Source organism: Lactuca virosa, chromosome 7, assembly GCF_052849685.1.
Source record: "Lactuca virosa cultivar CGN04683 chromosome 7, Lactuca_virosa_CGN04683_v6, whole genome shotgun sequence".
Classification (NCBI taxonomy): domain Eukaryota; kingdom Viridiplantae; phylum Streptophyta; class Magnoliopsida; order Asterales; family Asteraceae; genus Lactuca; species Lactuca virosa.
This window is the reverse complement of record NC_136432.1, coordinates 64,477,211-64,491,552: the sequence shown is the minus strand read 5'-3', so window position 1 is coordinate 64,491,552 and position 14,342 is coordinate 64,477,211.

The window sequence follows — 14,342 nt, the reverse complement described above, 5'->3', positions numbered from 1 at the left end:
TAACCCTAAATGATTTGAATTTGAAGCGGGATGCATTTAATGAGATCCGACGTGGCACCTTGAAAATCGGACCTGTACAGCGGAAAGGTAGCCATGCGTCAAAAAGTGTCTGTCACATCACCTAGAAAACCGGGCAGAATACCATACGTCACGTATACACAGCCTGTCATTATCCCCTTAATAGAATTGTAACCGTTAGAATCCTTCGAATGGAGGCAAGGCTCTTTCACTTTTGGGATAAAAAGCGAAGTCATTTGCCAGATGTTCGAAATCATCAGCCTGAGTTGGTATTACTCAGAACCTCAAGGATTTCGTGTGTGTAGTGTGCCAAAGAAAGTTTAGACAAGAAACAACAATTTTTTTTTTTTTTAATTTTGTGATGTCAAAAATTTAATTTGACACGAAGGCAGTTAAACCCCGGGCAAAGGTTGCTTCATTAATCATCAAGAGAGATGATCAACAGCTTTTGTATGTTCCCGTGAATTACAATCGAATACTTTTTGATAAGTATCAAAGGGCTTCTTTTAAGAATGCTTCGTGGGTAGGTTCAAAATTTCGTTACATGTCAACCTAAACATAAGGTGATAAAGTGTAACAGAAATTACTTGTATGACCAGTGTAGTCAGTGACAAGACGGCTTTGAAAAATTTTAACATGACTAGGACATTCGAATGAAACTCACACGGAAATCATATTCATAAAAAAATTTGTATACTGGATCTTGTTGGGTAACAAACATCGTGGGTTTCGAATGCTTGATCAAGACCACTCATTCGAAATGAATATGATTTGGAGTTTCGAACATTGGTACAGAAACAAAAGTTTCGTATATATCTGGAACAATGTTCCTCGTCAATTCCTTAATTTGTAAGATTTTTGGGTTTCACTTCCATCACGGACTCATGATGTCACATCATAAACACAGAGTTTTTATATATCTAAGTCTCGATGGGTTTGATCAGAGACCTCTCGGATATACGTCTTTGTTTGTGATTGTGTAAGAATGTTTTGGATGAAAAAGATTGGTGTAAGACACGAAAAGTACCTCTGTTATGTTTTGGACCAAACAGGAAACTCTTAACTCATTGTGAGAAGAGTAAGGTAGCTCAGAGACTAATGTGAATATAAGCCTTATTGGGAAGAAATTTTCGTACGAAACATTTCATTAAGGCTTTCGTACACACACATTGAGTCATGGAGGCTTTGGACGACATGCAGTAGCATGCTTCTAGGGACAACCTAACTAATTCGAATAATGAGAAACATATCAATTTCATACGAAAAATTTTACCTGACCCTAAAACTGCTTGCATTGTCCCCTCTGAATCATCATCATAATCTGCAACAAAAGTCTAAAAATAAAAATATTTTTGTTGTTTTGAGATTTTTTCTAAAATAAAGACCGAACACACGAAAATCTTTTTGGGTTTTTGATTTTTCGAAAATTTAAGGACAAAACAAAAGAAAATCTTTTTGAATTTTTGATTTTTCGAAAATTTAAAGACAAAACAAAAGAAAATCTTTTTGAATTTGTTGCAAACAGACGAATATTTGGCATTCCATGAAGAGTGACAAATGTACGAATTCGAAGCGTTCGAAGCGTTGACTATGAACAGTAACCATTAACTCAACGCTGAAAATAAGTGACAATCATGCGAATTCGAAGCGGTCGAAGCGTTGACTATGAACAGTAACCACTAACTCAACACTGAAAATAAGTGACAATCATGTGAATTCGAAGCGGTCGAAGCGTTGACCATGAACAGTAACCTCTGAATGCTGAATGACTTTGTGTTATCTTTTATTCAGCGCCTCTGATTCATTCTTTTTCGCCTATTATTCTTCTTTTTCGCATGGAACAGAATTGCCATCGATCATTCCAAGACCTTCTATTATTCGCATTAGAGATTTTTCATCCAAAGCTTTCGTGAATATATCAGCTAACTGATCAGTTGTTTTCACGAAATGTACTTCAATGTTTCCATCCTCCACGTGATCTTTAATGAAATGATAACGAAGAGCTATGTGTTTAGTCTTCGAATGCTGCACAGGATTATGACAAATTCTTATTGCACTTTGAGAATCACAATATAATGGAATCTTTTTCATATTAATTGCATAATCACGCAATTGACTTTGGATCCATATTATTTGCGAAGTGCAAGCAGCAGCAGCCACATATTCTGCTTCAGCTGTGGAAATTGACACACACGTTTGCTTTTTCGACTGCCAGCTGACTAATTTGCCATCAAGAAATTGACATCCTCCACTTGTGCTTTTTCGATCAAGATTACAACCACCCAAGTCTGCATCTGAGTATGCTTGAACGAAGAATCCAGTTTTCGAAGGATACCACAATCCTAATGAAATTGTGCCTTTAAGGTAACGAAAAATATTCTTCACTGCAGTAAGATGTGGTTCGCGTGGATTAGACTGATACCTGGGGGTTGTTCCATATAAACTGTTTCTCCAAGCTCTCCATTGAGAAATGCACATTTCACGTCCATTTGATAAACATCAAAATCTTTGTGAGCTGCATAAGCCAAAAATATTCGAACCGCCTCGAGTCTTGCGACAGGGGCAAAAGTTTCTTCATATTCGATTCCTTCTTGTTGTGAATATCCTTTTACAACAAGTCTGGCTTTATTTCGAATAATGTTTCCATCTTTGTCGGTTTTATTTTTAAAAATCCATTTTAACCCGACAATCGAAACATTTTCAGGTTTAGGAATTAATCTCCAAACCTTGTTTCGTTCGAATTCAGACAACTCCGATTGCATTGCAACAACCCAATCTGAGTGTTCCATTGCATTCTTAATTGTTTTTGGTTCAATTTTAGAGATGAAAACATTAAACATGCAAAATTCTTGATGAATATTCAATACCTCATTCTTTGCACGAATTTGAGCTCTTGTCAGAACTCCCTCTTGTGGATTCCCAATAACTTGATCCTTCGGATGGTCTCTTGTCCATTTTTCCATGGGTGGATATGCTGGATCAAATTCCAAAGGGGCATCTTTGTATATTTCATCATTTTCTGAGCTTGCATTCGAACAAGCATCATCAACATTATGCTCCCCCTCAACAACATGCTCCCCCTCAATTTCAACATTCAATTGTTCTTTCTCCCCCCTCGAAAGAATGCTCTTCATCATCTAAAGTATTCAAATCCAATTGCTCCCCCTCCAGTGGACTATCACTCATAGTTTCGCCTTCTTGAGGAGTCGATGGTGAATCATCAGTAAGTTTTGAAAATTCTGGTATGTGATTATCAGGAGCATGAACTTCAGCATCAACTGCATGATCTGAAATTCCAAAAATCAAATCATAATCAGTATCATCTATTTGTATAGATTCAGTTTTAACTTGTGTTTCTTGTAAAATTGGATGATTCGTAAATCTATGCTCATTTGATTTAACATAATAATCATCGAATATGAGATTGAACGTTTCTTCCACTTTTCGTGTTCGCTTATTTAACACTCGATATGCCACTGAATTGTGCGAATATCCAAGAAAAATTCCTTCATCAGCTTTTGCTTGAAACTTCGAAAGATGATCCTTGAGATTCATAATAAAACACCTACATCCGAAAACATGAAAAAACTTCACATTAGGTTTACGATTATTCAGAATTTCGTATGGTGTAATATTAAATCGACGATGAATGAACGATCTGTTTTGAGTAAAACATGCAGTTGAAACAGCTTCAGCCCATAGATATTGAGGTAAATTCGCATATGCCAACATGGTTCTTGCTGCTTCGCATAATGAGCGATTCCTTCGTTCTACAACACCATTTTGTTGTGGTGTATATGGAGATGAAAAATTATGCGAAATTCCTTTGTCCACCAAAAATGAATCAAGAACTTTGTTCTTAAATTCAGTTCCATGATCACTCTTGATTTTTCTAACAGTCTTCTTCAACGTGGTTTCCATCTTTTTGATAAAGTCAATCATAATTTGTGCAACTTCGGATTTGAGCCTGAGAAAATAAACCCACGTAAATCTGGAAAAATCGTCAACAATAACTAAAATGTACCGTTTATTGTTGAGAGTTGAAACAGTCGAAGGACCACACAAATCAATATGTATCAACTCAAGAGGTGCAACAATTTTCGAATCAATTGTGATTGGATGACCTTGTTTATGTTGCTTGCTAACTTCACAAGCTGCACATAAAGAATCATTGTCAAATTTAAGTACAGGTAAACCTCTTACCAGATCTTGTACCACAAGTTTATTTATGTTTCGAAAGTTGAGATGTGAAAGTCTTCGATACCATAACCAGCTTAAATTAGATGTAGCTTTCGAAAGAAGGCATACTGCTGGTTTGCCTACAATTGGATTGATGTCCAAAGTGAACATGCCACCTTTCCTTTTATATTTCAGTAATATTTCATTTGTGATAACATTCGAAATAACACTTCCTTCTTCGTTGAAAAGAACTTGATTGCCAGTGCCCACAACAAGTTGAGAAACACTAATCAAGTTATGTTGAAGACCTTCAACATATGCAACACGATTCACTGTGAATTGTCCATTTGTGATTTTTCCATATCCCATGACTTAACACTTTTGATTGTTCCCAAACTTTACTACTCCAGCATTTTTGAGACTTCGAAAATCTCTTAAATTCTCCTTCTTTCCAGTCATGTGATGAGAGCAACCACTATCAATGTACCATTTGTTATCATATTGCTCGTCACACAATACCTGCAATCAATGAAAAATTTTAGGTACCCAAGGCTTTTTGGGTCCTTGGAAATTAGATTTCAATTTCGAATGAAATGAAGAACTTTTAACCCAATCACAAACTTTGGTTTTGAGACTATCAATTAAGTTCACTTCATCATCTAAAGGAATTGAAACATAAGTGTTTGATAGTTTCGAATGTTCACTGACTTTTCCCTTCGCATCTTGAGTTTGTGATTGAACAGTCTTCGCTTTTGTGACAGGTCTCCATGTTTTGACTGAGATATTCGAATCCTTAGATGATGAGCTGCCATTCGAAGAAGTATTGACATACTTTTCGTATGCTTCATGAATTTGCTCTTTTGAATATTTATTTGACTGATACATTTTTCCTCTTCCGTCAAGCCAATGATCAATGTTCTTCCTTGAAGTCATTCCTTTTTCCCGTGACGTCCTCATAGTTTCTTTCTTTGTGTAATTAGGAAAATTTGGCTTTTGAGGTACAAAATCAACTTTGGGTTTGGTAACATAAGAGTAAGCATAGGATGTATCAATTTTTGATTTAAAATGTTGACGTTGAAAAACTTTTTGATTTGAATTGGATCTTTCTGAAAAATCTCTTGTTTTGTTAGTTTCAGAAACTTTCGAAAACTTTGTTTGCTTATGTACTTCAGACCTTGTTTGATTTGATTGAGATGATTGTTGAGTTTTTGAAAAAGAATCATTTTTAACGTTGAAAACCTTTTTGATGGATTGTGATTCAGACATCTTTTGAGACTCAATATTTTGCAAAAATATTTTCTTTCGTACTTGTCTTTTTGAAATGTTGTTTTCCTTCGAAAATTTGTCAATTTGATCTTTAAATTCCTTAGAGTTTAATTTGACAACTTTTTCATTTTCCTTTTCAACACGAATTACTTTCTCTTTTTCAACTTTTGATTTTTCAACCCATTGTTTTTGTGGTTTTTGTCGTTGAAAAATATATGAATTCTTTGTTAAGTTGTTTTCAACTGTATTTTGATTTGCGAAAAAACCTTCCTCAGTTGTTTTTGAATTATCCTCCTCAACCATCTTCTTGAACTCTGGTTTGATCTTCTCAACATTTCCGATAGTTACGAAAACTTGATTTGGAAAAATGACATCATCTGTGCATTTGAAATTTGGAAAAACCACCGTGTTTGTTTCAAGATAATGTTCACCTTTTTCATTCATCACTTTTTCGAACTTTTGTGTATCACCATACACTTGGTCAACAACTATTCGTGGAATTACTTCTTTCTTTGAAGATTTCTTTTCTTTCGAAACTTTCTCTACATCTTCATCATCACTATCATCAGTTTGGTAATCTTTGAGATCCACGAAGTTCATTTCACTAACTTTCGAAGTTGAGGGAATATCAGTTTCTTTCTCAACTATCAAATCCTTAACTTTTTCTTTCCCTTTAGAATTCGAAGCAACATTAACAATAGACAACTGAGAACAATCAACATCTTCAAGTTCACTAATTTCACTAATATTGTCAGAATTATCTTCAATATCAGCAAAATTAGATTGAGAATCAGATGATGAATTCTCAGTCTTTTTCAAAATGTGAATTTGTTCAGATTTAGTCAAAGTATCATTTACAATGTTAACTAAATCATTCGAATCAAGACATTCATCAACTTTGACAATTCCATATCTATACTTGTTATTCGGAACTTTGTCAAAATCAGCTATTTCTTTTTCACAGTCATACGAAATGTTATCTACCTTAGCTCTTTCATAAGCTAAAAATGGCAGCAATTTTCTATGTTGTTCTTTACTGATTTCGCATGAATGATGAAGTTCAGTTATTTTCCCATATAATCTTTTATCAGCATTACAGTAAATGTTTCTTTGTGCTAACAACAGTTTATTATCACTAGATAAATTGTCCCTATCAACCAAGATATTCGTTATTTGAAGTTCTAGACAATCTATCTTAGTGATTTTCGAATCTAATTTCTTCTGTGTCTCTAGCAATTGCATTGACAGCTTCTTAGCCTCATTGCTAGCAGATACCACAATCGAATCAAAATAAGTAACAGTTTCATCAAAAGATACTAATTCAGAATTATAAGCATGTACTGGAATATTAAAAGATTCAAGAATGTTTCGTACCTTTGTGGTCATTGGTGATTTGTCAGCAGCTTTTGATACGAAGCATCTTCCATGCACTTCGTATGTTTCCTCCTCTGATTCTTCCTCCATTTTTGCAAACATAGCTCCATGGGTTGGATTTCGCATTTCCTCATCATCTGATCCAGATGACCAGATTTGATAAGTACCATCTTCATCCTCATTCGCACCCTTTGCAACCAGAGACAAATTCTTGGCTTTCGCACGAACCTCCTCCAACTTTTCAGCATAGTATGCCTCATCCTTGACCTTATTCTTTCTCTCATCCTTCTTTCGAAGCATACAATCATTAGCAAGGTGATTAGCACCATTGCAATAATGACAATCAATCCCAACATCTCCCTTTAGCTTCTTCTCAGACTTTCCCTCAACAGGCTTCGAATCTTTCATCTCATCTTTCTTTTTCTCTTCCCCAGCACTTTTACTCAGAAAGTTCCCTTTTGTCTCAGACGACTTTGCCTTCGGATTGAAAGGCTTTTTGAAGAACTTTTTCACACGATTGTTTGAATAAAAGGCAACTGCCTCATCATCTGAGTTCATGATGAACCCTTCATCTTCATCCGAAGCATCTTTCTCAGCATCTTTTTCAGAGATCTTCGAAACCAAAGCTAGTGGACCTCCCAACATAGCCTTCGATTCTTCAGCTATTTCGTTCACTTCGCTTTCATGAGTCTTAAGTTGGTTGTACAAGTCATTCAATGTTGACGTATCAAAGCTCTGTTGATTCTTCACCATCATGCTCACACTACGCCATTCCTTTCGAAGTCCCATAACAAATATCAGATTGAATTCCATAGCTGATCTGGTGATACCATATCGATTGCATCGATATATCAATTCATTAAGACGATCGTAATAAACTTCAATTGTTTCACCATCTTTCTGTCTGAAGTCCTTCAGCTCCACTAAACATTGCTTCACAGAATTAACTTTCATCTTCTCACTTCCCTGAAATTTTTCTTTGAGATTGTTCCAGATTTCCTTTGCAGTTGTACAACTCCTCACGTAGTTGTAAACAACTGGAGGCAAAGCTCCTCTTAGCTCTCTTACACACCTTTTCTCCAGCTTTTTCAGACGATCAGATTGATTTTCAACTTCAGAGTTTCCAGAGGAAGAACCAATTGGTTGAACATTCGATGGTGGATTGAGATTGCCAGAAATGCAATTCCACAGTTCTTCATCCAATCCATTGAGATAATCCTGCATACGATCAGCCCACTGATCGTAATATTCAGGGATGAGCATAGGAATTTTGGTGGATGATCCTAGAAGATGAGAAAATGAAGTCATGGAATTCAGATTGAATGACGCCATTGTTGTACGGAATAGATCCTTGAGAATTTTTGAAGAAACTTCGAGAATTTGACAACAAACTGTATGATTCAAATCACAATCACTCATAGAACACTCAATTCAATAAATTAAGTGCAGAATCGAATCACAAACTTAGATCTAAACAATTTTTCACTTTCAAAAAGTGCGGAAACTTTTGAATAAAAAAGTTGACTCAAAAACCTTTTGAACAAAGTGAAAATCAGATCAGAGATATGATTCCTGCTCTGATACCAATTGATGAGACAATGAATCAAGTATTGAACGAATTAGAGTGTAAATTCAAAGTAGAATTGAAAGATTTGAACACCGATGTAAATATGATCTGTTTGGCTCTATTACGCTTTTGCAAATTTTACAGAGTACAATGAATATTCTGTAAAGACTTCGTTACTAAGACACTAGTAACCACTCCTATTTATAGAAGAGAAAAGCGTACAAAAAATATACTAAGGACTAAACATGAAGCTTCGAATATTATGCCCTAGTAAAATACATTACAAAAATGTTCGAAGACCCTAAATACAAACTTCGACTATTACAACATTTCGACCCTAACACGACCGTGTGGGGGTTCCCATGGCACCCGGTGTAAGACCTTGGACGGTTTCCATGGCATCCTTAGTTAAGACTAAGTCGGGTTTCCCATGGTACCCGGTGTAAGACCTTGGAGGGTTTCCATGGCTTCATTAGTTAAGACCATGTGGGGGGTTCCCATGGCAGTGGGCTAAGACCATGTGGGGGTTCCTATGGCACCCGTTGGTAGACCTTGGAGGGTTTCCATGGCATCCTTATATGTTTACATGCATGACTTATATAGCTGATATGGTTTATGTGATTATGTGGTTGATGTGGTTTATGTGGATTGTGTGGGGTATGTTATGGGGAACTCGCTAAGCTTCATGCTTACGATTTTGTTTATGGCTTCAAGTATCATTGGTATGGGAAGGAAGGGCCTGACTTGATCGCAGCGCACACACCCGTGGTTTCCGCATTATGTGATTTTGGGATAAACTCTGATAAATGTTTTAATTAAACAATGTTTTTGAATGGTTGGATTAAGTAACAATTGTGTTTGACTATAATGAAAAATGAAATTTTTACCCTGGATTTTTGGGTCGTTACAAATTGGTATCGGAGCCTTGGTTTGAGGTATTCGGACATACTTTTGGGTGTGTCTGAACTCAAACTGAGGATCTGTAAAATTTTCAAAAGAAAAATGTTTTCAAGGAAAGAGCTTTCTAAGATAAGAAAAGGGTGTGGTGCATGCAATCAGCTGAGCTCAAGTAAATTTTCCCAGAATACCCATATATGTCATCTGTTATAACTTGATTTATGAATATGTGAATCGCATGCTAGTTAGGGCTAGGAGAGATGCCTTTGTATGTATGTTGTATGAGCTAGTAGACTTGCATGCTAGTGCTGATTAGTCAGTGATAAATTGGCCTGATATGTGATGCTTGTAGCCTTGGAGATATTGGATGCTATGCTAGAATAGGAATGACTATTGGTATTAGTAACTGCTAAGTGTATGCTTTAAAAATTGTATACGATTAGGATCTTATAGCCTTAGAATAATTGATTTAGCCTTATTTCCTGTTTCTTGTCTGGTTGTGGTCCTAGGGTAGAGTCTATTATTCGACAGTCTATTAGATCCTGTTTTGTGTATAATTTGCATGCATAAGGCAGCCGGCAGGGAGGGTGGATGTGGATAACATGAGTTGTGGTATGTGGGCTGAATGTTCTATGATAGTTTCATGGGTTGGAGAGTTACCGCATGAATGCTGCTAGCTTTGTGCCTTGTGGAACTCTTGAATGATGGGAGTCAACTACTAAGTGAATATGACGATATTCAGAAGGTGGATGGTTGGCATCATGGGGAGTTCTTCAGCAGCTGATGGCAGGCTGAGGTTGGGAACCTAGGAAAGCCTAGGATATGCTCCAATGAGTTAGTGGGGCGATTCGGTGAGGTTGGGAACCTAGGAGTTTATTCGGTGGGTATCGTGCTACTGTTTAGTAGATATTTGGTGCATCGCTGGAGTAGGTGACTTAGAGGATTCGGGAGGATTGCTGAGGAAAGTATGGATAGGTGTGGAAGGTATTATTGGGCGTGTAATACTGAAAGCACAAGATCCATACTCGAATTGGTGAGAGTATTGGAGAATCTAAGGAGCTTATGGGAAGGAAAATTCTTGGTTATTCTCTAATAGTGGGAATAGTTGCTTTGCAAAATGAGGATGAGCAGGCATGGGGAAGGACCAGGGTTTGGTCCCAACTCCGGTGGTGAGCCAGTTAGTGGAAGGACTGCCAGGGTTTTAAGTTTGCGTTGGATTAAGGAGATGGAAAGTGTTTTCCACACTAGTCCCTACCCTATAGGAGCTAAGGTTCGGTTCGCCTTAGATCTCTTGTATCGGGCGACTAGGAGTTGTTGGGGATTGATTGTGCGATCTATTGCACTTTCGGGATTAGAGACTATATCTTGAGAGCAGTTTGTAGCCCGAGTTAGGGCAGAGGTTGCTCCAGCTATTGCAGTTCAGTCGTTGACGATTGAGCTGGTAAGGGTGTCAGGGTGCTAGACCCTGAATGATATGAATCCAAAAGTCCGAGGGCGAGAGATCGATTTGGAGTACCTCGGGGAGAGAGGATCAGGTCAGGTGTATTTAGTGGAGGGTCTCGGGAAGAGACCCTAGACTTATGAATAGGGTTGGAGAGGCCAGCAGGGTCGAGGTCATTGTAGCGCGTGCGAGAAAGGCACAATGGAGCTTGCCAATCCAAAAGTATGGGTTGCTATGAGCATAGCAGGTTGATCATATCAGTAGAGATTGTTCTCTAGGCGAGGCAAGGGAAGACAGTGCTCCAGCAGGTGGTTCGGAGGGTGTGTTATCGTTTACGATTCTTTCGGTTGCTATCAGTTTCTTGTTGCTTGGAATCTTATAGTATGTTGGATTCGCGTTATCTTGGGGTTGTGATTATGCCATCGTTGGGTTGTATCTTTGGGGAGTATCTTACGTCTTTTGCATGCCATGAATCATTAGTGGGTTATTGAGGGGTCATTTCTCGTATAGCAAGCTCCAAGTGTTCGGTTGCATGTTAGGTGGTAGTCGAGATCGGTTCAGGGGTGTTGTGTGGAGGGTTTATGGTCAGGATTTAGGGGGTTAACTCTTCTATATCGTTAGGATTCAATAGTTTTTCCAGTCATGTTGATTGGCGTTTAGGGGCGACTAGGGAGGTGGTCCATTGCTAAGGTTGTAGTTTGGGCATCAACTCTGAGGGTTGCAAGTGTTGGGTGTAGTATCATCTAAAGTATTTGGGATAAATAGTGTTGTTGGGCTTTAGGAAGTGTTCAGCAGATCTTCGGGGATTGTGTAGTCTTTGGGGATGGTTAGTGATGGAACGATAGCATTGGTAAGCGAGCGTTGTCAGCAGACCGTTAGGTCATTGTAGCGCGTGCGAGAAAAGGCACAATGGAGCTTTCCAATCCAAAAGTATAGGTTGCTATGAGCATAGCAGGTTGTCAGCAGGGTCGAGGTCATTGTAGCGCGTGCGAGAAAGGCACAATGGAGCTTGCCATTCCAAAAGTATGGGTTGCTATGAGCATAGCAGGTTGATCATGTCAGTAGAGATTGTTCTCTAGGCGAGGCAAGGGAAGCCAGTGCTCCAGCAGGTGGTTCGGAGGGTGTGTTATCGTTTACGATTCTTTCGGTTGCTATCAGTTTCTTATTGCTTGGAATCTTATAGTATGTTGGGTTCGCGTTATCTTGGGGTTGTGATTATGCCATCGTTGGGTTGTATCTTTGGGGAGTATCTTACGTCTTTTGCATACCATGAATCATTAGTGGGTTATTGAGGGGTCATTTCTCGTATAGCAAGCTCCATGTGTTCGGTTGCATGTTAGGTGGTAGTCGAGATCAGTTCAGGGGTGTTGTGTGGAGGGTTTATGGTCGGGATTTAGGGGGGTAACTCTTCTGTATCGTTAGGATTCAATAGTTTTTCCAGTCATGTTGATTGGCGTTTAGGGGCGACTAGGGAGGTGGTCCATTGCTAAGGTTTTAGTTTGGGCATCAACTCTGAGGGTTGCAAGTGTTGGGTGTAGTATCATCTAAAGTATTTGGGATAAATAGTGTTGTTGGGCTTCAGGAAGTGTTCAGCAGATCTTCGGGGATTGTGTAGTCTTTGGGGATGGTTAGTGATGGAACGATAGCATTGGTAAGCGAGGGTTGTCAGCAGACCGTTAGGTCATTGTAGCGCGTGCGAGAAAAGGCATAATGGAGCTTGCCAATCCAAAAGTATGGGTTGCTATGAGCATAGCAGGTTGTCAGCAGGGTCGAGGTCATTGTAGCGCGTGCGAGAAAGGCACAATGGAGCTTGCCAATCCAAAAGTATGGGTTGCTATGAGCATAGCAGGTTGATCATGTCAGTAGAGATTGTTCTCTAGGCGAGGCAAGGGAAGCCAGTGCTCCAGCAGGTGGTTCGGAGGGTGTGTTATCGTTTACAATTCTTTCGGTTGCTATCAGTTTCTTGTTGCTTGGAATCTTATAGTATGTTGGGTTCGCGTTATCTTGGGGTTGTGATTATGCCATCGTTAGGTTGTATCTTTGGGGAGTATCTTACGTCTTTTGCATGCCATGAATCATTAGTGGGTTATTGAGGGGTCATTTCTCGTATAGCAAGCTCCAAGTGTTCGGTTGCATGTTAGGTGGTAGTCGAGATCGGTTCAGGGGTGTTGTGTGGAGGGTTTATGGTCAGGATTTAGGGGGTTAACTCTTCTGTATCGTTAGGATTCAATAGTTTTTCCAGTCATGTTGATTGGCGTTTAGGGGCGACTAGGGAGGTGGTCCATTGCTAAGGTTTTAGTTTGGGCATCAACTCTGAGGGTTGCAAGTGTTGGGTGTAGTATCATCTAAAGTATTTGGGATAAATAGTGTTGTTGGTCTTCAGGAAGTGTTCAGCAGATCTTCGGGGATTGTGCAGTCTTTGGGGATGGTTAGTGATGGAACGATAGCATTGGTAAGCGAGGGTTGTCAGCAGACCGTTAGGTCATTGTAGCGCGTGCGAGAAAAGGCACAATGGAGCTTGCCAATCCAAAATTATGGGTTGCTATGAGCATAGCAGGTTGTCAGCAGGGTCGAGGTCATTGTAGCGCGTGCGAGAAGGGCACAATGGAGCTTGCCATTCCAAAAGTATGGGTTGCTATGAGCATAGCAGGTTGATCATGTCAGTAGAGATTGTTCTCTAGGCGAGGCAAGGGAAGCCAGTGCTCCAGCAGGTGGTTCGGAGGGTGTGTTATCGTTTACGATTCTTTCGGTTGCTATCAGTTTCTTATTGCTTGGAATCTTATAGTATGTTGTGTTCGCGTTATCTTGGGGTTGTGATTATGCCATCGTTGGGTTGTATCTTTGGGGAGTATCTTACGTCTTTTGCATGCCATGAATCATTAGTGGGTTATTGAGGGGTCATTTCTCGTATAGCAAGCTCCAAGTGTTCGGTTGCATGTTAGGTGGTAGTCGAGATCGGTTCAGGGGTGTTGTGTGGAGGGTTTATGGTCGGTATTTAGGGGGTTAACTCTTCTGTATCGTTAGGATTCAATAGTTTTTCCAGTCATGTTGATTGGCGTTTAGGGGCGACTAGGGAGGTGGTCCATTGCTAAGGTTTTAGTTTGGGCATCAACTCTGAGGGTTGCAAGTGTTGGGTGTAGTATCATCTAAAGTATTTGGGATAAATAGTGTTGTTGGGCTTCAGGAAGTGTTCAGCAGATCTTCAGGGATTGTGCAGTCTTTGGGGATGGTTAGTGATGGAACGATAGCATTGGTAAGCGAGGGTTGTTAGCAGACCGTTAGGGGGTAAGAAGGATTGGGAAGATCCTTCAATTCTCGTGTGCTGTGAGAAATTATTGAATCGAAGTGGGGGAGAATCATTCAGGTATTCAGGAGCAGGAGCGATTATGAAACTAGGATGAGTTTCGCATCCCTGTCAGGGAGGACGGCGGCCCAAGTGGCTGTTTGGTTTGAGGGTTGTGTGAGTTGGGAGTTCGGTAAAACTCACCATCATGTGAATCGCGTCTTCTTGGTGCTTGATAGAAGAATTTGGGGAATCAGGTTGGGTTTCTAGTCATGAATTGATTTTAGTTTTGGTGTTCGGTCGAGTGTGTGCTCGAC